This window comes from Eulemur rufifrons, chromosome 14 (genome assembly GCF_041146395.1).
Source record: "Eulemur rufifrons isolate Redbay chromosome 14, OSU_ERuf_1, whole genome shotgun sequence".
Taxonomy (NCBI): Eukaryota; Metazoa; Chordata; class Mammalia; order Primates; family Lemuridae; genus Eulemur; species Eulemur rufifrons.
The window spans coordinates 23259042-23286707 of NC_090996.1; positions in this window are offsets into that span (position 1 = coordinate 23259042).

Below are 27666 nucleotides of genomic sequence, written 5' to 3' on the forward strand. Positions count from 1 at the left end.
GAGAAGAGTAGTGCCCTGCTCTCTCGTCAGGCACTGAAGTGCACATGCTGTCTCTGTGTTACAAGCATTAACTTATTAATTGAGAAAAATCTGACCCCAGAGCACCTGGCAGTCCAATTGGCATTATTACACCCATTATTCAACACCCCATTCAGTGCCTGCGTCCTCCCAGACCCCTGTTTGAAAGCTAGGCAGGGGGAGCGAGCTCTGGCTGCGGGACCTGTGCCAGACACTGCTGTGCTCTGTGTTCGTCGGGTCCATGTTCAATGTTCTCGGGTCTTCTGTCCACACTCTGGGCATCTCAGGCATCTTTGTCACCCCTACCTGATCAGAACTGCTAGCAAATCTATTATCCTCAACTCCGTGGAGTCTCCATCCAGAGGCTGTGCTGTGTGGAGGAGGAAGTTCTGCTCTAATGAGAACATAGCTCAGAACCTGACTGCCAGACTGAGCAATGAGAGAGGAAGTGGAGCTGGTGTCTTGAGAGGCTTCTGTGAATTAGGAAGGAGAGAAGCAGCTCTGAGCCCAATAAGTCTAACTGTTAGATAACAGGATTTGATTTTCACATATTCCTCAAGCATCTAGACATTGGATAGGGGACTATATGATTTCATTTTATAGTGTATACATGTTATACTTTTCTTTACATAATTTGTTTTATTACACACATATACATAAACACATTTTTCCTGGGGTGATTAAGTTATTAAAATGAGGAGTAATGAATGTGGATAGGAGGTAGTGGGTGAACTCGGAAGAGGATTTAGAATGTGAAGACCAGTCATAGAATCCTGGCTCTGCCCCCTACTCTCTATAGTATAGCCCTTTAAGTCCTCTGGGTAGCTCTGTTTTCCCATCTGCAAAGTGGGAATCATAACCTGCTGCTGTTTGGGTGGGTATACGTATTAGATGCAAAGGGCTCTAAGTATCTGCAATCCAACCTCGACTTTCCTATATGGCTCTGCACAAAGGGTACACACAATGACCAAGAGCTCAAGGTCAACCGGGAGGGAGGGAGGTGGAGAGAAATGGGTCACACGGTCCTGCCTGGGTGGGAATGGTGGGCTGGTCTGACACACCGGTACAGGCAGAACTGAGACAGGCTTGAGGCTGGCTCTGACTTTTGCCTGGTGGCTGACCCTATGGAGGCACAGGGACAAAAGGAAATGAAGAAGGAATAGGACAGTCTGTGCTTCGTTCCACTGAGGCAAGCGTGTAACCCAGCCTCTGCTGAGAATCAAGACCCTTTGCCCATCTCCAGAGGGGAAGGAGGGAGAACGTGGAAGGAAGGCACTGCCGGGGCCCATCCTGCTGGGTCTACCCCACAAAGCGGAAGAAAGCAAGTTCGCTTTTCGATGTAGCGACCTCCAGCACAGCTTGGCCCAGTGAACGTGAGATGAGCGATTTCTCTGCCTCTGGGTTTGCGCAACATATGGATGACGGGGATACAGAAGGGCAGAAATTCTCTCCTCCCTTGAGGAAGAGGCTAGAAATGTGTGCAGAGAGGAAGAAACACACCCTCCTTCAAGATGTCATCTAGGTTTGGTCCTGTCATTCTGTCATTGGGTTAAATGGCCAAGCCACTGGTCAGCCGGAGCGTGGCGCTCCTCCTGGGGGGAGGAGCAGAAGCACAACTAGGCCGTTCTGCTCCCACTTGCAGGAGAATTTCCTCCTAACACATCCTGGGTGTTTTCCAGGAACCAGCAGGATGGTTGGTTCAGCTCTTGCCTACCAGAATTCTCTGAAATGGATCGTGACAGCTCATTGATGGAGGGAAGGCTCTCTGCACTACAGAGGCTGAAAATTCATGCTGTTCCAATGCCCGTCTCACACGGCACCCGTGATGGTGTCCAACACAGCTTCCCAGTCGTCGTACCCTGTCCCGAATGGACACCCTGTGACCCTTCTCTCCTTGATTCCCCTTCTTATAAATCAGACTTCAAAGAAGATAAAGCCTGAAATTCTCCTCTTCCCAGTTTTCTACTCTGCTTTGTCTGAGCCTGAGTAGTTTCATTTGACTGTGTGAATAATGACAATAATAATAATAGCATTAGTAGTAATAATTGCTGTTATATTTGATCACTTACAATAAGCTAAGGACTCTTCTAAGAACTTTACAGTATTAATTTATTTAATCCCCAAAACCTTCTTATAAGGCTGGTGCTGTTATTACCATATTACCTTCATCTCTGTTTTATAGATGAGGGCGTGTAGGCACAGAGGCGTGGAAGTGACTTGCCTAAGGTTCCATGGTGGCTGTCCCCTTAGTCCACACTGCTAACCACTAAGCTACCTGTGCCTGTGTTAGTGACATCCATGAACAGACTTAGTGTTATCTGGGAAGGTGGAGACGCAGGAAACAGGAGAGAAAAAGAAAACAATCTCCATAGTTTACGCCTCACCGGGATGGTGGTCACTTTACGTCAGTTGTGTGGCATTTAAGAACTATGAACTTAAACCCGACTGGGAAGAGCCTGCCACGCAGAGGCTGTGACCTTCTGCTTCCCGTGCTTTGGAGAGAAACCTGCATTTGTGTAGTCGGCTGCCCCCTCTCTCATAAAGAGGAATTTGTTCTCAGTGCCTCCTGCCGGTCTTCCTGCTGCATGTGGACGCTTTCTGAGGTGGCATCTGGTCTCCAGGTCTTGCTTGAAGCGTTCTTCTTTTCTTGAGAGTCCTTCCGAGCCTCCAATGTCCATTTCCTCTTTGTATCAAGGGGTTCTGGTCCCTCAGAGTGGAATTGAGTATGGATTTTGTTGGGGACGAATCTTGCCACAGGTACCTTATAATGGAGGACTCTCCAAGCAATGCTCACGACAAGCGTCTTGTACTCTCCAAGGGCCCCATTTCCTGCTCTCGTATCTGTTTTTCCTTCTCCAGCTCTATCCAGGGGAATTTAGGTCAATTCAAGGAAAGTCAGTTGCTGAATGGCAAATTTTAGCAAATTGGCTTTTAGGGAATTGGCTTTTGTTGTACTGGTTTGTCTGTGTATTAGTCTGATTCTATAGCTCATAGCTCATAACTCTTAGTCTTTTCCCCACGGAAGGAAAGAAGGAAGGAGGGAAAGAAGAAGGAAAGGAAGGAAGGAGGGAAGGAAGGAAGGAAAAGAGGGAGAAAGGAAGGACCATCAGTCCTGAAGTAAAGCTAACTCACTCATTGACTGACGAACTAACTAATGCCTAGCTCCAATTTTAAAAGAAAAGGACACAGTATGGGCATATCTAATTCCCTGAAACATCTAAAATATCAGCTCTCATCCTGAGGAAAACCTTTCTCCTAATCCATTCTTTGCCACTGTCTCCTTTGCTTTTCCATTGTCCACATCTGACTGCAAGACCAGAATCTGCTTCTGAAAATGACCCCTGAGTTTCTAGGCAAAGTTAGTGCCTGACATGTGTCCTTAGATTTTCTGGTATTTCCTGCACCACAGTCCAAGAAACTCAAGTGTCTGTAAACTTCTTTGCAAAGGACTGGACACTGTGAGGGCTCAACTGCTATGATGATGGTGATGTCAAGTTATGTTAAGCAACTACTTATTGAACTTCCAGTATGTGCTGAGCTGTACACTTAGCTCTGTGGACGCAGAGTTGGATAATAACAATTACAGTTAATTTTTATTGAGTACTTAGTGCACACCAAGCACTGTTCTCCATGCTTTACGTGGATTAAATCACTGAATGTCACAAATGCCTCATGAGGAGCTCTGGAGTTAGTTTCCCTAACCACTGGGATCTCCTGCCCTTCTTGGCCCCTCCAGAGCCTGTGGCCTCGTCTGGGTCAGCAGTTTGGGCGTCAGGGCTGAGTAGTGAGGGATGTGGGAGGCCATGGGGAAGGAGACCGTCTAAATCCTCTTCTCAGAATCACCGTGTCCAAACAAGTTCTTGAGACATCACTAAACAGAATTGTTCCTCCCCAGACTCTACTTGCTCAGCCTCCATCAATAACTTTACAACCCAAACAGCCGAGCCGTGAAGGGGGCGGCTTGTTGTCGCTGCACCATCTGTTTTTCTCCGTCAGGTTTAATGTGTCTGCCTGGGAAGCTCAGGCAGGAGCGCTCCACTCTGCCCATCCCTGCGCCCACTCCCTGGGCAGCGCTGACAATGAGCCCTGGAAACCTCGTCCGGGGGGCGTGAGGGACACTGGCAGCCCCAGCCACGTGTCAAGGTCATGTCTCCCTCTGTACCTTTGCTTGCACGGTTGCCGGAACGTTATCTCTGCTGCATCTTCATGCCTTCCTCACCCTGAATTCCAAGTTCACCGCTACCCCAGCCTCCTTGAATGTCCCCAGGTGAAGTCCCCCTCAGGGGGACTCGAGGATTCCTACAGACCACCCTGCACACCCTCTCTGACCAGTCCTAACCCCTTGTTCTTCATCCAGCCTCAGTTCCACCCTTGACTTAGGACTCCACATAGTTTTGCACCTCTGATGAGTGAGGAGATCGATTTTCTCCTTCCTCCACCCTGCCAGCCCCCTTCCCAGGATCAGGAGGGGAGTCTTGGCTCTATCTCAGGTCAAACACCCTGGGGGGGGGGGGCTCGCTTTCTCTCACACCTGTATCCAATCTGTCAGCAAATCCCATTGGCTTCACCGTAGGAATATCTGTCGGGATACATCCGGAATCTGACCACTTCTCACCCCCCACCCCCACCCCATGGTCATCTCCTGGTCCAGACCACCATTGTGAATCCCTGGGTTGTTACAAGAGCCTCCCCGACAGTCTCCCTGTGTCCACTCTAAGGGCAGAGTGAGGCTTTTAACAAAATGGTGTATCCTATCTGCTCACAGCCCTCGGGGCTCCTCATCTATTCAAAGTAAAATCCAAAGTTCCTCCATTGACCTGCAAGGCCATGCACCATCTGACTCCTGCTACTTCTGGACTCAGCTCCCAACACAAATCTCACTCCTCCCGCCTCAGGGCCTTTATGCTGTTGCCTCCTTGAGGGATATTTTTCCCACATGCCCTCAAGGTTTCCTGGAGGTCTCTGATCAAATGTCATCTTCTCCAACAGCCCCCTGTCACTTTCTGCCCCTTCGTTGTTTATGGCCCTACATAGCATGTATAACTTCCAGCATATTATGTATTTAGGTCTTTCTCATTGTCTCTCTCCCTCCAAAAATCTCCGTGAGAGCAGGGGCTTTGTTTTATTCTCTGTGTTATTCCAGGGCAAAGAACAGAGCTTGGCACAGGGTAGATCCCCAGTAAAGATGCAGTAAGTGCCTTGGTCTGAGAGCCAGGAGCTGAGGCTCTGCAGCAGACCTTCCGGGTGCTAATCATGGCTCCACTGGTTAGTGTCTGATTATCTTGGACAAGTTATTTAACCTCTCTGTGCCTCAGTTTCTTCATCTGTAGAAAGCATATGAGTTGTTGGAAGGATTAAATGAGTGACTACTTGTGGAGCATTTAGACCAGTGTTTAAGAAAGATCTCAAACCATTTTTGTTCCTGTGCTCTCATGCCAACACAACAGCAATCAACACAGAATACTTCTGTGATCAATGTGTGGAGGTTCCCCACTAACGAGCAGCAGACACCAATTCAATTCATTTCAATTCCGACACCACCTACCTGGAGGTAGCGTCAGATCCCACAGATTGAAGGCTCAGTTCAGTCCCCAAGACTGCCATCCCCCACTTTAGATACCAGCCACAAGTCCAGACCTCCAGAACTTCTGACCAACGGTCTTCAAGTTGGGGTTCCCACAACCCCTTCTTTGGGTTTGATTAATTGGCAGGAGCGGCTCACAGAACTCAGGAAAACACTTACGTTTATGGGTTTATTACAAAGGATAGAGATGAAGAGGTGTATAGGGTGAGGTAGGGGGGAAGGTGTGCAGAGCTTCCATGCCTCTCCTGGGTGCAACCCTCCAGGAACCTCCACATGTTCTGCTACCTGAAAGCTCCCAGAACCCTGTTCTCTTGGGCCTTTTATGGAGACTTCATTGGATTGGCATGACTGACTGTAGAAATGTGATTGGACAAAAAGGGTAAGATCTAAACCCAGCAAGCCCTGTCTGTTCAGATTCTTCTTGTCCTCTCTGTGTAGCCTTCCTTCCTCCAGGGTATGGGGCAGGACTCTCTGGAATGAGGGCCTTAGGACCTACAATCAGATTAGTGTGCTGAGATTCTGCTTCCTGGGGCCTGCTTATAAAGCATCCCAACATTACAACAAAAGACTGTAATGAGGGCTATGGGAGTTATGAGCCAGGAAGCATGGATAAAAATATATATATATATAAAAATACATATAAATTAAATATAAAAATATATACCATAATATCACTAGTGTCCAGCACCTCCTTACTGTGCTCTATAAATGTCCACACTTATCATGTGGTAACTGATTACTTTATTATGTACTTAGATGTTGAGGAAGTCTGTTCTCCCAGCTAGACCCTAAATGTCACAAGGGAGGTGCTTTTGTCTGGGATTTCAACCCCCATAAATCCCTTACGCCTGGTGCAGTGCCCGCTGTAGAGTAGATACAGAATAAGAATGTAGCGAATGACTGCTGAAGGCATGTCAGGCTGGGCTCAATTATTTAAAAACTCCTCTGCATTGCAAGATGCTCTGTTTGGGAACAGTTGGGAAGGAATTCAAATCACCTTCTCCATTAGGTTGTAGCAGATTGTTAAGAGCAGTGGTTTTCAGAGCATGTTGTCCTCCACCTGGGAATTCTGCGTCCTTCCTGGGGGATGGGTGATTCCCTCCTCAGTTGCTGGTCACACTTGAAACCACTCAACACCACACAAAGCTCATTGTCACCTGTTCTTTCACTCTGGCCCTAACAGTCATTTCTCTAGGCTCAGGCAGCAGTTAATTTAAGGTAGCAATTAAACGGAACCAAATTGCTCTTTAAATACCATAGACCATTTAATGGAATAGCTTTTGTCTGCCAAACAGAATTAATCCCCAAAGCTAGAAAATGCTCCAAGTGCATATATGTGTGCTTATATGTAATTTTCCTTTCTGAAAATAAATGGAGAGATTCTATTTTAACTTTTTACTATGAAAACTTTCCAGCACACTCAATAGTAGAGAGAAGCATGAACTCCCATGCACCCAGCACTCAGCTCCAACCCCCAAATTCCTTTTTGTTAATCTTTAGTGGAGTTTGCCAAAGTAAAGCCCAGATATCATATTATTCTACTGCACACATAAAAGAGAAAGACCGTTCTTTCTCCACAGTGTTATATTGCCTTTATCACACTCAGAAGACCAACCATCATTCTCCAATAGCTTTTAATACTCAATCCACACTCAATCCTATGAAATGGAAGTTGGGAAGGATAAGCTACTGATCTTACTGAAATGACACCTGACACCCTCCGACATCCATCTCCTTGTTGAATACGTCCTCTTTCCGGCTCTCTGGTCTCTGGTTTTTATCTCTTGAGGCTATTAATTTCTCCCATTGCAAAGACTTTCCCCTGGCACATGTTCCCTCTGCTTAAAAGAGCCAATTTTCTTTGGAGGGTTTGGAGAAGAGGCTGGGCATGGGTTTATGCAGGTCCTCTCCTGAGACAAGACTGGCTTTTCCAACTTGTCCTCAAGGAAGGAGAGGATGCTGCAGGGATGCCCGTGGTCCAGTGAGGGAGGGTGATGCAAACGCCTGCCTCACTAGCCAACAGTCAATCACTCCAGCAGCAGATGCTGCTGTCAGGGCACTTCAAGATACCATTTGTGTCCATCTGCTTTGTTCTGTCTGTCTGACTGACTCTGATTCATCCGTCTGTTGCTCTGTTTGTCTATCCATTGTACTGCTCTATCCAAGCATCCACCCATCAAGCTAGCAATAATCACAGTCTTAAATCTATTTAAGGGATCGCCCTAAGCTGCCCATTGGTACAAGTAATTCATCCCATTACCAGTAATTACTGAAAGCCCATTGATTTTTTTTTGCCCTACCTACTCATGAAGAATCTCAGTCTCCCAAGAATTCACCTCATCTCTAAACACACTCTATAATTTACCTACTTGATTTCCTGGCTCTCATTCTCTCTGGATTGTAAGCTCCACGAGGGCAGCCATTTTGGTCTTTTGTTCCCTGCTGTCTCCCCAGAGCCCAGTTCAAGGCTTGGCATATGACAGGTGTTCAATACATATTTGGTAAATGAATGAATGAATAATTCATTATCATCCCCATTTTCCAGATGAAGAACTGAAGCTCAGGGAGGTTAAAAACCTGCCCAAGGTTGCATCTTGAAAAGGGAAAAGCTGAGCTTTGAATACAGGTCCCTATAATTGATAAGCCTCGTGCCCTAACAGAGTGCCATATCACCTCCAGCAAATTAGATGTTCCATGGCAAAACTTACACTCTGGCTGCATTCTACTGTCTCTTCTGGAAGTTCCCGTTATTGTCAAACCTAAAATCCTATATGTTGGTTTTTATTCTAGGCACATAGGAGACATGATTTGGAAACATATGGTTTTCTGATATCCCCACCTTTTCTACTTTGATTTGGGCACTTGTATGTCTTGGTTAGAAGCCAGAAAGTTGATTTGGGTGTAATGTGAACATGAAAAATCATGTGATGAAAATAATCTGGAGACTTCTTTTACAGGCTAAAGACGTTGGGGATATATGTTTGGGGATGTGATGGTCCATTTGCCAAAAAGTCGTTCTCGTTTGTTCATTTCAGCAAATATCTCTTGAACACCTATTATATTTTAGGCCCTAGGCTGGGTACTAGGAATGTAGAGACTAATGTCTGTGGTTGCAAGATGACCTCCAGTAAAATACTGGGCCAGTATAAACATGTATATATGAACTATGTTTAGTTAAAATCTTTTGCATACTTGACTATTCATTTTAGCTAATTGTTTAGCTCATTATTATTATTTAATTATATTTAATCAGTTTATTTAACCACTAATGATATTATTTAACTCATTTTAAAATTATTTAACTAATCAGTTGTACTTGTTTATTAATTTTTTCTAGTTTTTAAAAGAAATAGTCACCTAACTTTAAAGTAACTGTCCAGAATGTTGAGTACAATGTGAGATTATCTGATTTTTACATTTTACTATTTGAGCCATACGTAATTGTCATTCTCTTGGTAAAAATAAGCGAAATGTTGGCATTTTCATATGGTTGAACTTAATCATCTTATCTGATTGTAAATGAAAATATTGAACCATCTTGTTTAATCCTGGGACTCATCTACTTGAAATAATATAATAATTCTAGTATTGGGGCTATAGTGGAGTATATACTTAAAATTTAGTCATTACAGTAGGGTTGCCTTTGGGAGGTTATGTGCAGAAGTCATTTAACCTCATGAAGAGTCAGAAAGAGGATGCAAAAAAATCGCCTTAAGAAGACTGGATAGGTATTAGACCTGTAAAATGTTAGTGTAACCTGACTGAATGTATTAACAGTGTCAAACAAACCAAGTGTCAATCAGAAAGAGATGGGCAGGATACTGCACAGCCGTGGAGATGCAAGATAGGAGAGAGCTCTTGGGATACTCAGCTCAGCACTTTCCAGCTAGAAAGAAACTTATGTTTGCACATCAAATACAAGTTTGTGTCCCTGCCTTCAATTATTTTATCATATGTAAATTATTCCACAAAGATAAAGAAAAATTCTATTGGTCAAAATTTCTTTTGGGCTTATACCCAGAGATGGAATTGTTGAATCATGTGATAATTCTGTTTAATTTTTTTAGGAACCATCGTACTATTTTTCATAGTGGCTGCACCATTTTACAGACCCCCTAGCAATGCACAGTTCTCTATATCCTTGCCAACACTTGTTATTTTCAGTTTCTTTTTTTTTTTTTTAAATAAGAGCCATCCTAATGGATATGAAGTGGTATCTTATTGTGGTTTGATTTGCATTTTCCCTAACTGCAAATGCTGTGGAGCATCATTTCATTTGCTTATTGGGCATTTCTATTCTTTGGAAAAAAGTCTATTCAAGTCCTTTGCCTGTTTTTGAATTGGTTTGCTTTTGTTGTTGTTGAGTTGTAGGAGATCTTTATATATTGCAGCTATTTATCTCTTATCAGATATATGGTTTACTAACATTATCTCCCATTCCAGGGATTCTCTTTTAATTCTCTTGATAGCATCACTTGATGCACAAAAGTTTTTAATTTTAATGAAATCCAATTTGTCTATTTTTTCTTTTGTTGCCTATCCTATTGGTGTCATATCCAAGAAACCATTACCCAATCCAATGTCATGAAGATTTTCCCCTATGTTTTCTTCTAAGAGTTTTATGGTTTTACCTCTTACATTTAGGTTTTTAAATCATTTTCAGTTTTTGGGGGGATATATTATATAACATAAGGGTCCAACTTCATCCTTTTGCATGTAGTTATCTGGTTTTCCCAGCACTATTTGTTGAAAGTACTGTCTTTTCCCCATTGAATGGTCTTGATTCTCGTTTTGAAAATTAGTTGACCATATATGTGAGGATTTATTTCTGAACTCTATTCTATCCATCGGTCTCTATGTCAGTACCTGACTGTTTTGATTTTTATAGATTTGTAGTTAAGTTTTGAAATCAAGAAGTGTGAATCCTCCAAACTTTGTACTTTATCTTTCTTTTTGTTCTTTCTTTTTTTCAAAACTGTTTTGGTTATTCAGGGTCCCTTGAGATTCCATAAGAATTTTAAGATGAGTTTTTCTATTTATTAAAAAAAAAACCACTATTGGTATTTTTATAAGAATTATATTGAATCTGTAGATCGCTTTGGGTAGTATTGTCAGCTTAACAATATTAAGTCTTCCGATCAATGAACATGGGATGTCTTTGCACTTATTTATGTCTTCTTTAATTTCTTTTAGCAATGTCTTATAATTTTTAGCATACAAGTCTTTCAAATCCTTGGTTAAGTTTATTCCTAAGTATTTTATTCTTTTTTTGATGCTATTGTAAATGGAATCGTCTTCTTAATTTCCCTTTAGGATTATTCGCTGCTAGTGTATAGAGAAGAAAACTGATTTTGGTGTACTGATTTTATATCCTGTAGCTTTGTTGAATTTATTAGCGCTGATAATTTTTTTGTGAAATCTTTCAGGCTTTTTATGTATGATATCATTTTATATATAATACAGAGATATATAAAAACAGAGATAATTTTACTTCATCCTTCCCAATTTGGATGCCCTTTATTTTTTTAATTGCTCTGGCTAGAACTTCGTATGCTATGTTGAATAGAAGTGGTAAAAGCAAGCTTGTCTTATTCCTGATCTTAGGGGAAAAGCTTTTAGTCTTTCACCATTGAGTATAATGTTAGGCTTTGCTTTTTCATATATGGACTTTATCATGTTGAGGTGAGCAATGGATTTTCGGAACTATCTAGTGACAAAGGAAAAAAACCCTCTTGATCTAAAGGATCTGAAGGATTGTCCATGAGCCCCTTATGAAAGTAGTAAATAATAGTACCAGTGGGTATAGCAAAAAGCACCTGAATGACTGAAGTTTAAGAAATATGAGGCAAGACCATCTGTCACTGTGAGAAGAATGTAACAGCCCATCTTATCCCGCTGCCACTGAACTTCTGATTCATCTGACTCCTCTAGCTCCGAGCCTCTAATCATCAGATGACCTTTGAGGTAGGGGAGGAAAGAGAGAGTGGGGACCACCCAGGCTACTGCAGGTCATTGAGCAGGGATGGGGTGGGATGGGGCCAGAAACAGGACACGAGCCTACAGGGGCAGTCAGAGGCCAGGGTGCACAGGGCCTTGCAAACTTGATCCTGACTTTGACCTCTGTCCTGGAAGTAACAGACCATTCCGAACACCTTTGGAAAGACCCTGTATAGTAATTATGACTCACATTTATTAAGCATTTCCTATGTACCAGGGACTGCACTCACTACATATGATAATTCATTTATTCTCCACAATAACCAATGATATGGGCTCTGTTGTTCACCCCACTTTACAGATGAGGAAGTTGAGGAACTGAGAGATTAAGAAACTTGCTCATCTAGCAATTGGTGTAGCTGGGTTTGAACCCTGAGATTCTGAATCCAGGCTCTGCACTCTTACCCCTTATGTGATGTGACTGAACTGGTCAGGGTCCACCAGGCTGTTGGCAATTGGAAGCCCCTTTTTTCCAATGCACGGCTTTCTGCACGTTTTTCCGGGTCTCCCTCACCTTATCGTGAACCAGCTGAGCAGCTGAAAATTCCATCTTTTGCAATTCGGTTTCAGAGCGCGTATGACTGAGCTGAGATGAATTCGAGTTTAATCTTGCATGCCTAACGAAGTCGCAGAGGTATCTCAGAAATTCCCCTGCTTCTATTAGAGAGATAGTGTGTGAGGCTTATTTCCACTGACAGGCAGTTTTATCATTATTTTTAAAGCAGGGACTTGTCTCGAATAGTTCAGGCGGTGTCAAAAGGAGAGATAACAAACCTCCTAGAATAAAAATGTCAGTGCAGGGAAGGAGCTAAATATCAGTTAGTCCAACCCCCTCAATGCACAGAAAGGGCAGGGATTGTCTCAGTGGCTTTTCCTCTGCACCTCATGCCATTTCTGGGCACGTCATCCCTCTGGCTGGAGAGTGGTGTGGCACGAGAGGGTAGGTGGGGGCTTTGGTAACAGGGGGACCTGCATTTGAATTCTAGCTCTGCCCATGTTTTAGTAGTCATGGGACCTTGGGCAAGTGACTTTACCTTTCTAGAATCCAGAATCCCCGTTTGTGAAACAGGGTATGAGAATTGCCTTTCCAGGGGGAGTTGTGAAGATTAAGTGCTTATCACAAAGCCTGGTGCCCAGCAGGCACTCGATGAATAGTAGTTTCCTGTCCTCAAATGCAAGTGAGGAGGAGGGAGTGGAGCTCCTTGATCTTGGGGAGCTTATGATCTGGCAAAGAGACAGGCCTGCAACCAAATGCACTCATTGCTGGAATAGAGGAATATACAAAGTGTTATGGGAACAGAGAGGAGGGAGAGTCTGATTCTGCTTGGGAATTAAGGGAAAGCTCTGAAAAGGTAATGTTTATCTAGGGCTTTGAAGGCTGGGTAGGAGTTCGCCATGAAGATATCAGAGAAAAGCTTTCTGAATAGGGGAGGCAGGATAACAAAGATGACTGCAATGACAGTGATAAAGAAGAAAAGCAGGAGTTGCAAACTCTTCAGCAGGTAGCTTGGCAGGTTGAGTTCTGCCCACAGATGTGTTTTCTTTGGCTCATTTAAAGGTCTGAATTTGAACACATGTTCTTTCCAACTCTTCACAAGCCCTATCGCTCCATGGACCTTCTACCTGCCCTGGTTCACACCTTTCTGCTACCTGGCCAATGTCTGAGGCATTTGAGTTTGGAACCCCTAAGAACATAGTGGCACAGAGCATTGACTTTGGGATAAAAGAGACCTAGATTTTTCGTTCCAACTTCTCCGTGTATTTATGGAAGGTAGATAACGTGGTGGTAGTGTTTGTACCTATTCAATTTGTATTGTGGTAAGATGGAAATAAAAGCATCTGGTTGTAAATTTTGCACCGAATGGTTTTGTGCTTTTTGGTAGCTTTGGTGAATTCCAGGTTTTTAGGCCAATTTTGTGTGTCACTCCCAAATTCTCAACATAGCACATGTGCTAGTTCAGGTATTCTGAGAAGTAGATGCCAATTTGGAATAAGAGGTGTGTTATGGACTGAACGTTTGTATCCTCTTCAAGTTCACATGTTGAAATCCTAACTCCCAAGGTGATGGTGTTAGGAGGTGGGGCTTTGGGGAGGTGATTGGGTCATGAGGGTGGAGCCCTCATGAATGGGATTAGTGCTCTTCTATAGAAGGGATCCCAAAGAGGTCTCAGTCTCTTTCCAACACATCAAGATAGCACGAGAAGCTGGCTATCTGCAACCACAAAGAGAGCTTTCAGCAGAACCTGGCCATGCTGGCATCCTGATCTCAGACTTCCAGCCTCCAGAATGGTGAGAAATACATGTGTGTTGTTTAACCCATCCAGTCTGTGGTGCTTTGTTATAGCAGCTTGAACTGACTAAGACAAGGTACAAAAGAGTTATTTGGAGGGAATGCTTGTGCAGGATAAAGGCAGAGAGCAGGAGTCAGCAGGGAGAGACTTCAACCGTGGTGCAGGTATGACACCTGTGAAAGGAGAGAGGGAAGGATGGATTGAGTAGGAAGAGCCTCAGAACATAGTACGGCTCTGGAAAGTCTCCACCAGGCTTATGGGGACGAGCAGAGAAGAAGCTGCCCACTAGAGGAATCCCACAGCAGCAGGAGTGGCTCAGGCTCAGGACCCCCTCTCACCCATGCTTTCCCATTGCTCAGTCACTGGCTGGGAGCAGCTCAGCAGAAGCACGGCCTGGCATGAACGCTGCCGTAGGTACAAGGGCATGAAGGCTGGAGGCTGTCGGTCAGCCCTGCTCCCTGCAGCAGCTTATCTGGAAGGAAGGTCTGCGTGGTTGCTACAGAAAGCCGCAGTAAATCCTTGCTGAATATAATTGAATTGTCTTTGCAAGCTGTAGACTCAATGCTCCGATGCTTTAATACAGTGAGCATTTATCAACAGTGTTATGGGCTGAGTCATTCTCCCCCAAATTCACGCGTGGATTTCTAACCCCAGTTCCTCAGAATGTGGCTGTACTTGGAGACAGAGGTAATTAAGTTAAAATGAGGTCATTAGGATGAGCCCTAACCCAATATGATGGGTGTCCTCATATGAAGAGGAAATTTGAGCAGACGTGTACAGAGCGAAGATGATGAGAAGATGCAGGGAGAAGATGGTTTTCCAAGTCAGAGAGAAAGAGAGGTCTCAGAAGAAACAACCCTGCTGTCACCTTGATCTTGGATTTCCAGCCTCCAAAACTGTGAGCAAGTAAGTTTCTGTTGTTGAAGCCACCCAGTCCATGGTACTTTGCCATGACATCCTGAGTAGGCTAAAATAGACACCCGGCTAGATACTCTATGGGATCCACAGGAATATAGGGCCAGGATGGTGCCCTTTAATAGCAGGAAAAACCATTCACTAATAAAAAAAAATCCATTTATTAGGCATGGGCCCTTACCATGTGTCTTAGTTTCCTAGGACTTCCCTAATAAATTACCACAAACTGAGTGGCTTAAAACAACAGAAAATTATCCTGTCACAGTTAGGAGGCCAGAAATCTAAAACTGAGGTTTTGGTAGGGTTGGTTACTTCTGGAGGTTCTGAGGGAAAAACCGTCTCGAAATCTCTCCTAGCTTGAGGTAGTTGCTGGCGATCCTCCGTGTTCTTTGGCTTGTAAACACGTCACTCCACCATCTGCCTCAGTTGCCACATCGCTTCTTCTCTGAGCCTCTGTGTGTCCTTTTCTGTCTCTTATAAGGACACTCTCCTTGGATTTAGGACCCATCCTAATCCAATATGATCTTATCTCAATTCTCGTCTGTCTTAATTACATCTGGAAAGACCCTATTTCTAAATAAGGTCACATTCTGAGGTTCTGGGGGTGACATGAATTTTTGGGAGGGCACTACTCAACCCAACATCATGTCATATCTTATTTAAGTCTCCATCAACCCTATACACTAAGTAGAATTAATAAAGGTGAGAAAAAGGAAGTTCAGAGAGGTTGAGTAATTTGCCCAAGGTCACACAGCTGCTGTGCCAGGATCTGAGTTAAGCATTCTAGTTCCAGAATCTCCATGTTTAACCAATCTGTTGTACTGGGTCATGAAGAAAGAAATCCAGAGAGAGTTACCCTCCACTCCTGCCCAAGAAACCACTGCTCTGATTTCTATCACCACAGCTTAGTTTTGCCTCTATTAGAACTTCATATAAATGGGGTCAGATAATATGTAGTCTTTTATATCTGGGCTTCCTTCACTCAACATAATGTTGAGATTTATCTCTGTTATTGTATGTATTAGTTGTTTGTTCATTTTAATTGATGACTATAATTCCGTTGTATGAATACAGCACCATTTATGATGAACACTTGGATTATTTCCAGGTTTTTGTTATTAAACTAGAGCTGTTATGAACATTCTTATAAAAGTCTTTATGTGAGCACATGTTTTCATTTCTTTTGGGTAAATACCTGGGCGTAAAATTGTTGGGTCATATTTAACTAACTGCCAAACTATTTTCTAGGGTGCTTGTAGCATTTTAAACTTTTACCAGCAGTGTATGAGAGTTCTAGTTGCTCTATGTCCTCACCAATATTTGGTATTATCAGTCTTTAATTTTAGCCTTTTTAGTGTATATAAAGTAATATCTCATTGTGGGTTTAATCTGCATTTCCCAGGAGATTAATGCTATACAGCATCTTTTCATAAGGCTTTGTGGCCATTTGAGCATCTCCTTTGTGAAATGTCTACGTCATTTGCCCACAAAAATTTTTAGCTTGTGTTATTTGTTTAAATATTCTCGATATAAGTCATTTGTCAGATATATGTATTATGACTTTTTTCTCCCAATCTGCCACTTGCCTTTTCATTTTCTTAATGGTATCTTTGGAGGACAAGATGCTTTGACTTTCAATAAAGTTTAATTTATCATTTTTTAGTTTTATGGTTAATGCTTTTTCTATCCTGTCTGAAAAATCTTTGTTTCAAAGATATTATCCAATGTTTTGTTTTAAAAGGTTTCAAGATATTATCTGATGTTCTGTTTTAGAAGATTTACATTTTTAGCTTGATATTTAAATCTTTGATCCATCTGGAATTAATTTTTGTTTGGTGAGAAGTAAAGCTTAGGTGAACTAGGGACCTGTTAATCCACAGTTAAATGATATATTCATGTGCTATAAAAATAACATTAACAATAAAGAGAAAACAACAATATAAAGCTAATATATATTCAGGACTCTTATAAGTGCAAATGAGAGAAAATCCAACGCATAATTTAACAAGGAAAGGAAGATATATTGGCTCATGTAATTGAAAAAGTTTAGGAGAAGATTTAACAATTTGTAAGTGGTTTTTAATTATGAGTACTAGGACATGGAAGAATTGGATGGCAATTCACTCAAGCAATTTTAGAAAAGAAGTAAACATGTAGGTATGGCTGGATCACCAGGGGCTCAAATGATGTGATCAACATTTAGTTTCTCTCTCCTCATCTCAGATATTTTTTTCTCAATGGGATCTCCATTTTCAGACAGGTTCTCCCCTCATTGTGGTAAGATGGTTACCAGCAATTCTAGGCTTACTTCTCATTCTCTCAGCAACGCCAGCTCCTCAATAGTTTGATGGATTAAATTTTATTGATTTCTAAAAACGGGCCATCTAACATGCCTAGCAATGGGATGCTGCCATCTTTCAGCTTGCAGAAAATGCCTCAGAAGTCATGGAGGAGCCTCTGGCATTGGGTTATCCAGTTTCAAGTTCAAGTTGTCTCTATTTCCCCAGCCCAGACTCTTTTTCTCCATTTAAAAGCCCTGAGCTGTAGATAGCACATTGTAGAGTAGTGACTCAGATTTCTGGAATCAGATATAACTAGTTTCTACTTCCATATTTTACCACTGTGTGACTTTGGGCAAGCTGTTTTTGACTTCTCGGTGACTTAGTTTCCTCATCTACAAAAGGAAGATAATAATAGTACTGCCTTCTTAGGATTGTTGTGAGAGGAAAATGAAATAATCTATGTGAAAAAATCAGAATGAGGACTGATACCTAAATAAATACCAACGATTATTTTTAGAGAGTTAGACAACAGTAAATTCAAGTCATTCCACAGGGGAGATAAACATACAGGCTCCAGCTTGAAGACTTCAGACTAATCACAATAAAGGTCCTTTTGAAATGTCTAAATTATAGACTGCAAGAGAGGTGCAAGGTGCCACCCTCCCACTATTTCTTCTAAGCTCTGCCCAGTGGACACTGTGCACAATGATCGCTAGACAAATGAGAATACGTTGATGACATAAGAAAGCAGCCTGCTGCATCCTAAATGCAAGGCTTTCAGGTAAAAACTGGAAGGAGAATACAGCTTAGACCCAAGCCCAAATTGGGGCCTCTTACTTCCTAAATCTGTAACTCGAAAGCAGCTAGTTTGCCCGTGAAAGGTGAGCCAGAACGAGCATCCAGGTACATGCAAGGGAACACAAACAGGAATTCTGGCTGGTGGGGAGGGGAGGGGTGCTTCCTACATGCAGATAGAAGAGAGATGGGTCTGCAAGTAAGCGGGACAGGGGCTTAGAGGATGCACCATGCATTAGCAGTAGCTACTGACATGGTTACCTGTTAACCCAGCCAAACAGGCTCTCTCTGATAAGAGGAGTGAGAAAGGGAACTGAGGAAGAAAGGGTCAGAAGCTCTCCATCCAGAATTTCCTTGCACAGGGTGAAGGAGAGAAGGGGAAACAAGTCTCTCTTGAAAAAACCTTTTAATTCAAAGCAGTTTTATGACCTTGGAAAGCCAAACTCAAATTAACATAGGGTTGCTAGGTAAAGAGACTTTCCTGCTGGGTCTTCTATAATGAATAAATACCATTCGTTTATAATTAGCAGCACCCAGCTGCATACGGGCAATTAATATGCTATCACGAATTAAAACAGTAGATCCTCTTAAGAAAGCAAAACATCAAAGCTTTCTTGGTTTACTTGTATTTGCTTATGTGATTCTGAAATAGCAGATGCTTTTTTCTTTGGCTCTTTTTTCATCCTATACTGTGTGGAATATCAAGTTTCCATGACACAGGAGCACTGCCAGGGAGTGTAATATCACAGGCGACCCCAGCCAATAGTTACACCTTCCGTTCTGAACTCACGTTTGGGTTTTCTTTCTCTAATCAGAAATGTTATTGGCTCATGTAATTGGAAAGTCCAGGAGGAGATTTATCTCACTGCAAATTTTGCTTTTGTTCCACTAACCATTTGTGATTTGTCCATGCTCTCTTTGCAGAAAGGGCTCTAGTAACGTTATTATGTGTGAAAGCTCTTATTCTCTAAAGTCTTTTAAGCCCTCACGTGGAACTGGCCTCCCCCAAGGCAGCAGAGATGGAGGCCAGTTGGGAGTTAGCTTTGCCATCCTTCCAAGGTGGACCAAGGGGTTGATGCTGGCGGCATCTCTCATCTGCAGGGCAGAGCTGCATCAGTCTCACTCGCACCTGATGTCACCAGCTGTCGACCAATTAGCAATTAATCAGCTGCCGAAGCTGGCACCCTCAAGTCCTAGCTCAATCATTTGGGGGAACCGTTTCTGCAAAAGGATGCAATTTTCAGATGCATGAGCTTTCTGAAGAACACATGCCCTGCATATGTCAAGAAAAGCCTATAATTTTATTTTCACTCCACATTTGCTGGGCCAATCCTTGCTTTATGGCATGAAGAGAAACTTCAATTTGGGGCAAAGTCTTGTGAATTCTGAATTACAGTAAAAGCATCCAAATCAATGAGCCGCTGTGACACAGCCACAATATGACCAGTGAGATGATGGGAGGAATGTCATCGTTACGGGAGGCTTTTGGGTTCTGCAGCATCATGTCGGGCAAGAACAAATGCTGGGGAGACCCCACTCTGATCCTTATGAGCTATGTGCACTTGCGCAATGAATTTATCTCCCTGAGCCTCAGTTTCCTTGTGTCTAAAATAAGGATAATACGCCCTGCCTCAAAGGGAGCTGTGAGAGTTGTACTTTGCCTGGGACATATAAGAAGGTTCAGTAAATAGCTTTAAATATTAATATTACAATAGGTAGCCAGGTACAGTGGAGTGAGCTTTGGAGTCAAACTGACCTGAATTCAAAGTTTTTATTAGCAGTGCGGCCTTCGGCGATTTATTTAACTTCGCTGAGAGTCGTGTTAGTTGGGAATGCTATTCCATACTCATAGTGCTGTTGGGGGGAAATTGAAACTGTGTATTTAAAAGCATCGATGGGTGCTTAATAAACCCTGGCTTCCCTTGTGTACTGATTTTGGGGGAGCCAAGTAGCAGACGAGGGTAGAAAGACACGGCTTTGAATCCTGGCGACATCCTGACGAGCTGTTTGACCCAGGGCCAGTTGCTTCACTTCTGTGAACCCCCGTTTCCTCATCTGTGGAAGGGAGAGGGCAATATTATTTTGGACACGGTGCATTGGGACAGTATGGCTAGTATGTGGCACACAGCCGTGATAGCTCCTATTTGTTGAGTGCTTACAAGTAACTCATTCATGTTAATCCATTAAAGCTTCACAAAAACTTCAGAAACTCTTATTAGGTCCATTTTACCAGCAATGCGTTTGGGGCTCTGAGAGTTATGTCCAAGGTCATTTGCTAGTGAGGAACGGGGATAGATCGAAATAAAGCCAGTTTGGCTCTAGATCCCAAACTCTTAACCAATGGGTTATATGAATTCATTTCCATCCTGAAACCTTTAAAGACTCATAAATGGAACTGGAAGGGAATTAACAAAAATCAGTTCTCTGGCATTGTTCCTGGTGTGGCCAGGACACCTTTTCAGGGCCAGTGTTGGAAATGGGACTGAGTGGCCAGAACTGGGAAGGAGGGGCTTTCCACCTAAGGTTGCACAGGGTACAGAGAGTCTGCTAGTTTCAGCAGTCAGATAAATGACAGGCAGACCTGGTTTAGGGGGTAAGTCCCATGGAGTAGAGTGAGATCAAAGTTGGGACAGTGGAGTCAAGCATTCAGAGCTATTTTTGCCCTAGGCTTTCAAAGAACAGAATTCAGAGACTCTCGGAGGCTCCAAGGAGCAGGAACTAATGGGCAATCTCTTCAGGGAACCTCTACTGGATGAATGAGAAACAATAGTTTAATATTTCTCTCCATCCTGAGAAGGAGTCCAGTTGTCCTGGTTTGGGTCAAGTGGGAAGGGTAGGCTGCTTTGACTGACATCTGTCAATTACAGTGCTATATCATAGTGCTATAGTAATGAGGAAAGGCTAAGTTAGGTTACAGTACCCCCCACCCTTTGTGAGGCTTATATTCTAAGATAGATGATAAATGATATGGGAAAAAATAAAAATTAGAGCAGGGAAGAGGTTCTAGGGGGCTGGGGTGTGAGGAGGGCAGATGACGGTATTCAACTGGGTCATTAGATTGGGTCTCACTGAGAGGGTGGAGATTACAGCAAAAATTTGAAGGTAGGTAGGGAATGAGCCATGGGCATGTCCAGGGCAAGAGATTGCCAGGCAGAAAGAACAGCACGTGCAAAGGCCCTGTGACGGGAGTGTGGCTGGTGTGTAAATGATCGTTCAGTAGCAATGCGAGAGTGGTTGGAGCAGATCAAGTGGGGTGGGAGGGGTAGGAAATGAGGCCGCAGAGCTGATGGGAGTGGAGGATGGCAGATAGATCATGGACGCACTTGTAAGATGTAGTTAGGACTTTGGCTTTTACTCTAAGTGAAATGGGATGCCTGCTTTGCTAAAAAAAATCAGAAGACTGGATAACACTGAGCCCCAATTTCCCCAGGGCACAGGTGGCTGGACCTCAGTATCAACTGTCTCCTTAGGCATTTGCATTCCATTTTGCCACAGTCCCCTCTATTCCCTACTACCCCATCCTGGAGTGCTTCACTCACATTTCTTATGTGGCCTCTGTAAGTATTTAAGGTTGCAACTCCTGTTTTGCAGATTAATGTGTCTCAGACAATGGCATCCTTAGAAATTGACTTCCCTCGAGTGAAAACTTGGTTCTGGTTTACAGAGAAAACAAATGCATCACGGTGGCCCCTGCTAGCCTGGATTAATGCTGGCTGGATCCCAAGTTGTTAGAAGCAAATTGGGTCTGGTGTGGAAAGATCCATCATGACCCCCACCTTGTCAACCTGCCTCATACTTCAGAGACTCCTCCTACACTCTGTCTCTGGCAGAGCTTGGCACTGATGTGGGGCTTAATTAAAAGAACATTGCATGCCGGTTTCCTCCACTGGGGATGGGTGGACGGGCTGGGCTGGGCTCGGCTGGACTGGGAAGAGGACACGGATCCCCCAGGCTTCTTAGCAAGGCTGTTTGTGGAATTGTAATGTTGCCAGAGCTGGGGCTACCGGCACCTGGAAAGCAACATGGCTTAGGAGGAAAAGGTCTTCAAATCCAATGTATCTTTACCGCAGTAGCTTTGGTGTTGTCTTTGTCAAGGAAGAATGACCCTGCAGGACATTTTGGTGGTATGATCCTGGGCCCGAGCCCAGCCTCCTGGGTGTTGGAATGAGGGTGGGTGTGGGGCATGAGTTTAGAAGAACCTGAACCCCACGTAAGGTTAGCTGCCCTAGTATGCAGAAATGGCACAAGGTAGGGAGTTTTGCCTTCATTACATCCCTAGAGTGATGATGACATGCAGGTGATGATTTAAATAAACTAATGAGATATTTGTAAGATGTTCAGCCAGTGGTTTTCAGCTGTGGTTGCTCTATAGCATCACCAGGGGAGCTTTAAAAAATACTGATACCTTAACTGCACCTTGGGCCCATTGAACCAGAATCTCTCACGGTGCATCCTGGACATCAGTATTTTTTAAATTCCCAGATGATTCTACAACACAGCAGGGGTAGAAAACAGGGGCTTTGGCCATCCAGGCACCGCCTTTGTGGGTTTTGCTATCTCTGGCCCCCACAATAAAAAGGAAAATGAGATAATGTTCTCGAAGACTAGCTACTTACCATTGCCCTCCCAAGGCCGTGAGCCCAAGGCCTCCTCCGTCAATGAGGAAGACGGGGGAGCACAGAGGGGTGTAAAAGACGTCTTAGGCCCCAGCTGCAGTGCTCTCCTTAGTGTAATCAGGATTGAAGAGAATTTTAGGGAGACCACCCTTCTTACGATGGGATTCAGGGTTGACTAATCCCATGGCTGGGTGCCCCTCATGTCACCCCTGGCGTGCACCTGTCCCCGGATGCTCGAGCCCCATACTTAGGGACGACACTGAGAATGCACATGCCTGGCTCCCGGGCAAGACTCGTTTCCTTCTTTTTCTTCTTCCCTTTCTTTCCTCTCCTTCTTGTCTTTTCTTTACTCCTCTTTCCTCTTCTTTTTCTCAAGTTTCATTCCTCCCCCATCACCTTTCTCCCTCCTCCTGCCTTGTCTTCCCCAAATTTCCGAGAATATCCTGTAAGGTCCTCTCCATCCCTTGCCTCATGGCTCAGCCTGCTCTGCCCACGTTGCTCCCCCACCCCCAAAGCATCGATCCTCATTGGTCTCTCTCCTGCTCAGAAACCCCAGTGACCCCAGATCTGCTTGTGGCTCAGTCTGATGGTCTTTGCCTGGCGCTTGAGCCCTCTCTCACCAACCTTCTCCAGGACTTTCGCTGTCACCAGTCAGTGAAGCTGGGCCGTATCCTGTTCACCTTCCGAGCCCACACAGGACTTCCATCTATTTTTTACTCTCACCGTTTCATCTGCCTGAATTCCCATCCCCCCTTCCCCCTCTGTCCAAATCCTCCCCATTCATGGATGACCCCCAAGTGGTGTTGCATCTGGGAAGCCTTCCCTGGGTCCCACTGTAGACAGCCGTGAGCACTTTATCCAGACACCTGTATGGCCTCCCCACATTCTGCCCGGTGTGGTGTGGAGCGGAGGGCATGGGGGTGGGCTCTGAGGCTACACTGTCCGGTTTCCATTTCCGTCTCTGTCACTCACTGACCAGATCTGGAGAAAAATCACTGAACTTTTGTATCTCACTTTTCTCATTTGTGAAGCGGGGATTATAACGGCACCTGCTGCATTGGGTGGCGGTGCGGACGAGGCAAGGTAACGCACAATGACTATGATGTTATGGCAACTATGACAATTTGTCACGAGCTGTAGAGCCAGGCACCCTAGGTTCTGCCATCTCCTAGCTGTGTGCCCTGGGTGCAGGGACTTCCTGTGCCTCAGTCTGCATACCTGTAAATGGGTATGATACAAGGACCTAACTCATAGGGTTGCTGTGAGGATTACCGTGAAGACCTTTGGAAGAAAGCCTGGCAATCTAGTGAGTAGTCAGAAAATATTACCCACGATTGTGGGTTTTCTCTTGTGTACATAATAAATGTCTAGTTTAGAGCTTCACACCTGCACCACCCGCATCCCCTACACATACATACACTCCAGAATGAGAAACCCGAGGGGAGAGAGAGAGAGAGTCAAAGCCCTTTGGCAATGGTGAAGGCAGATATGACAGCTAATTACCTCTTCCCATTATGGTTTCTGTCCCAGCTGCCTTGCTCAGAGAACCTTTGCACAAGATGATGGAGGTGTCATGAGGACATCCGGGCATTGCAATTCAGATGGTATGGTGGACAAGTAAATCATCTTACTGGCCCTGAAAAGCCTCCTCTCCAATGTCATTTTTCCAGGAATGCCAGTGACTCCTATTTCTCCATTGTGTCAGCTGGATGGCAGAGCTGTGGGGCCAAGGGTGTGGGGCAGGAGTTTGCCATCCATTCATCCAAGGCTCCAAATCTTTCTTTGTCTGGGCTGGCTAGAGAATCAATTGATATCTCTGAGGATAGTCGGCCCCAGGCAAGAGCCAGCCTACTCTTTCTCCCTCATTGTTTGGAGATAAATAAATAATAGGAAGGGAGTTGTTACACAGCAGACTGACTCGCTGAAGCCAGCGCCCTCAAGCCTGGTAGGAAGGAGAGACTGGGAAACCCAAGGTGAGAAGTGCCTGGGAAATCTGTATCCCAAGGACAACACCTGAGGATTTCATGTGACCTGGAGGCTGGCAGCTCTCACTGTGAGCCTCCAAGCCTGGGCAATAGGAAGGGAAGACGAATGCTTATGTACTCTTTCCTGCGTGGAACATCTTATCTTTCATCTCATTTGATTCTCACAATATAAGTTAGGAAATATTTTCCACATTTAAGAAAAAAGAAATGGAAGCTCAGAGAGGTTAAGTGACTTGCCCAGGGTCACACAGCTAGTAAATAGCAGATTTGGCATTCTAATTCAAATCTATCTAATTATTATCATTTTTTAAACCATTTTGGGCTACCAGAAGAGACAAAGAAAAGAAGGAGTTGCCACATGTGAATCCAGAAAACTTGGATGTTTTGAGGCATCCTCCACTACTGCTACCACTGGCTGACTTTTACTGAGCATTTGTTAAATGCGCCATGAACAGTTAGGCACTTCACGACCCTCATTTCATCTCATCCCCAAAATGCCTAGGTCCGTCTGGATTCTTTTGATTATGTCACGCCCAGTGCTCTTTTCCCTGTTGGTTGGAAGCTTTTGGTGGATGTAATTTCATCTTCGGCTGTGATAGGCTGGGAGGCTGCTTAGCACAGCACCAGGAAGAGCCCTGGTGTAGCCTACAGAGCAGTGGTTTTCACATTGCTATCATGCTTCGCGGAACTCAGAGGTCCACAAAGGTGTCTTTGGAGACAAGTAGAGGGTGATGGGGTGAATACGGCTCTAGAATTTTGAGTCAAAATAGCCAGAGCTACTCCACTCTCATTTGTTACATAAGCTGGGCATCCACACCCCACTGCACTTGAGGAAAGCATCCTATAGCATGGCATGATTGCATTCAGGAGTCAGGCAGCCTGGTTCAAACCCCTGCTCTTTATTTATTTACTAGCTTGAGCAAGTGATCTTGGGCAAGGCACTTAGTCTTTTTGTGCCTTAGTTTTATCAGCTGGGTATTAATCAGGGTTCTCCACAGAAACAGAACCAATAAGATATATGTAGATATACAGAAAGAGATTTGTTGTGAGAGATTGGCTCATACCATTATGGAGACTGACAAGTCCCACAATCTGCCATCTGCAAAGTGGAGAACCAGGAAAGCTGGTGGTGTAGTTCTAGTCCAAGCCCAAAGGCCAGAGAACCAGAGGAGCCAATGATGTGAGTCCTAGTCCTAGCCTGAAGACCTAAGAAGTAGGAGCTCTGATGTCTGAAGGCAGGAGAAGATGGATGTCCCAGCTCAAGAAGGGAGCAAATTCACCCTTCTTCCTCCTTTTGTTATCTTTAGCCTCTCAGCAGAATGGAGGACACCGCCCCCCACCCAAGCCATTGAGGGAGGGCCATCTGCTTTACCCAGTCTACACATTCAAACACCAATATCTTCTGGAAACACCCTCGCAGACACACCCCAAAATAATGTCTTACTAGCTATCTGGGCTTCTTAACGTTGGTGCTAGTACCCTACATGTCCTCTTGGAGAGCAGGGCAGCCCCAAACATGCGGTGGGCAGACTGCCAATAGGGAGAGTAAGGTGTCAGCTACCCTACAGGTCATGGATGGGGATTTCCTTATAGGCATTTCCATGATATCTCATTTTGTTTTACATTTTGTTCTATTGCTCTGATCTTGTTCTAAATGCCCTTCTGAATATAGGGGGGAAATGGGGACAAGGGGCATCCCCAATGACTAGGGACCTATGAGGATTGGAATGTCATCTCCACTACATTGCAAAGTAGAATGATAGAATGACAGGTTTTTCAGGATCTTTCTCTTTTTTTATGTGTATATGCATATGTATATGTATGTTAGTGACATAATCACATTGGTATGAACCAACATGTGAATGGATATGTAAGTGTGTCAAGGCTTGCAGTGCATATATATTTCAACATGTGTCAGTGGATATATGTGAGTGGGGTCTCATGTGCATGGATTGCTTTATAAGAGTGTGTTTCCATTTGAGCTTGTGTGTTTATGTGTGGTTATGGATCCAAGAGCAGCTGCATTCATGAGTATGAAAAAGAGACTGCTAGTTGTCCCCCACATCCACTATTCAGTTCTTCCATGGTAATAGACTTTTTGCTAGGCACATGGCTTCCAAGAATAAAGACTGCTTTCTGGTCTCCCTAATAGGAAAGTATGGCCATGAGCTAAGTTCTGATCAATAGGTGTGAGCAGATACAATGTGAGCAACTTATGGGTTGTGCCTTTAAAGAGCAGGGATGTGCTGTCTACATTCCTCCTTTTTCTCCACTCCCACTGGCTGGAGTGCAGGCATGGGGATGAGCCATCTTGGACCGTACAGTCAAGAGCAACACCTTATCCTTGGAAGAGCAACAAGAGGGAAAGATCCGGGGCCATAAGCACTCTGGAGCCGCCTTACTAGCCCTGGATTGCTTATTACAGATTGTTTCACAAGATTATAGTACATTTCTTATTTAAAACACCTTCTTTTGGGTCTCAGTGATAGCAACCACAGCAGCTGTACTAAGTTATATCTTAACTTAATACAATGTGTGTATGTGTGCATAATTCTGGTAAAGTTCATTTCCTTCCTGTAGAGTTTCAACATCTCAAATTAGATATCTGCACATTATCTGGCTAGAAGGGCTTTGCCTGGAATCTTACAAACTGTGCAATCTCTTTGGAAAGGGAAAGATTTGAGGTTGCAGTGTTGAAGATCCAGCTGTAGGACCATTTCAGATGCTCAGAGGAGTAAAAGAGGGATGTCTTCTAGTTAGATGCCCGACTACTGCCTCTAGGACCTTGAGCAAGCCCTACCTACCCCTCATCCAGGCTTTGGTTTCTTCCCAGAAGAATGAGGGAGTTGGACTATATTATCCCTAAGGATCTTTCTTAGCTCAGAGGTCTCATGAGGGTGGCTTCTGCATTAGTAGGAATTTTCTTGGCTTCTAGCCCCTGGAAGTTCTGAGTATATTCCTAAGAAGATGTATCCAGCTAGACAGCCTATGTGTCCTGATGCTTCAAGTTGAAGGCCCTGGTCTAGAAATCCTGCAGCCAGCTAGATGCAGAGAGGCCCAGGGGCCTTTGGCCTCAGATGCCCTGAATAAATTTTTGAAGACTTGCAGGTGCATAGCTGCCTTAGCCAAAGATTATTTGTGAAACAGGCATGAATTTGCTCCACAGTGCCAGGATGCAGAAAG